We start from the raw sequence: 1,481 nt of genomic DNA, 5'->3' as shown, positions 1-1,481 counted from the left end.
ATCGCGAAAATTAGAATCACGATGCATCATCATCACGATTATTTTGCACACCCCGACTTTTAATGCTGTCAATTTAGACCAAACGTCTGCTCTGGATGGGCCCTATTAAAGGGCCTCCGACTAAGTACTCCTCGAAATGCAACTATTAAGGACACCATTGAATGCTTTATCTAGGTAACAAAGCACATGTGGACCGGTTGGGTAAAATCTCACAAACCCTCAAGCACCAGCTGGTCCAGTGTTACACAGCCAGGACAAAAACTACACTGGTCCTTCTAAAACTGAGGTTTGACAATAAACTGGAATCTACTCTCCAGCACTCTGGCATAGGCCTTCTGGGGAGACAGAGAAGTGTAATTCTCCTATAGTTGGAACACACCTTCTAGTTCTCCTTGTTGTGCAGGGAAACACCATCCCATCCTAAATGATGTAGAAGAGGTAACGTCCACCCTCATCTATCCTTAAACCACCCCGAATTTGATCACTTCAGAGTTACTGTGCAGTATAAAGGCTGATTTATACTCAGAAACCAGGTCGTCTGCGTGTGTGTCACAGTGAGCGCAACTGTGCCCCCACCCCTTTCACAGACACTCTACTGCACCTCTCCTGAATTGTAGGTGACCACAGACAGGAGGCCTCTGATTGGTCAAATCTACATCCGCTCTACTCTATGCGTATTTCCTGTTTGGTTCCTTACCAGCTTGTTTTGTCTGTATGACCACTATTGTGGAAAACGACTCGTTTTGTGGAAAACGACAAGCCAGAAGAGCGAGGTGCACGAGAACGCTGGGACCCTTTTTCCATCTGGATCCCCGCTCTTTTTCGCCCTCCGTGTTGCACAAACTTGCCCCCACTTCCTCACCGCCTCGGTCGTATCTGGACCCACAGCTAGTTCGTGATTGTCGTTCTTGCCTTGTGGCCTGGAATAACATAGCGTAGACCACCCTTCAATATTGGGCATAAATCAAAAATATCTGCAACAAGCTCACTGTGACACACTGCTGCGGGGAGTATAACCAGCCCTTAAATGCTTTGTGTAGCTATAATGAAAATGAGAAATGTTCTAAGCTTCTTGTGTGAGAAAAAATAAAGTGACTGAGCTGACTTGATGTCAGTTGCTAGTAACCACGTGTCACAGGTGTGTCAACTGCTATATTATTAAACTTGTTATAAATGCATTTTACCTGGTGATGCTTTAACTATTACTATAAGAGCTGTGACCTTGTGACTGTTAAGCTGGTTAATGTTGGATGCATCTGCAGAACATTGGCGACACAGCATTTCATCTTCCATACAAATTGTGTGTCAAATCTGTGTGTCACCAAAAAGTGTTAGGAATATCCTCCCAAGTGTTTATCCTGGTGATATTTATGGATCACACTTCCACTTAGCTGCAAGTTTTCCTAGGTGCAGGAATTTCAGGCTTGCACAGCAGTCGCATGAAAAAGTGTGGAAGCTAAAACGGCTAGAACATAAATAAA

This window comes from Cyprinodon variegatus, unplaced genomic scaffold, assembly GCF_000732505.1.
Source record: "Cyprinodon variegatus isolate N-32 unplaced genomic scaffold, C_variegatus-1.0 Scaffold825, whole genome shotgun sequence".
Classification (NCBI taxonomy): Eukaryota; Metazoa; Chordata; class Actinopteri; order Cyprinodontiformes; family Cyprinodontidae; genus Cyprinodon; species Cyprinodon variegatus.
The sequence above is the reverse complement of the archived record's forward strand: the minus strand, read 5'-3'. Positions refer to the sequence as shown.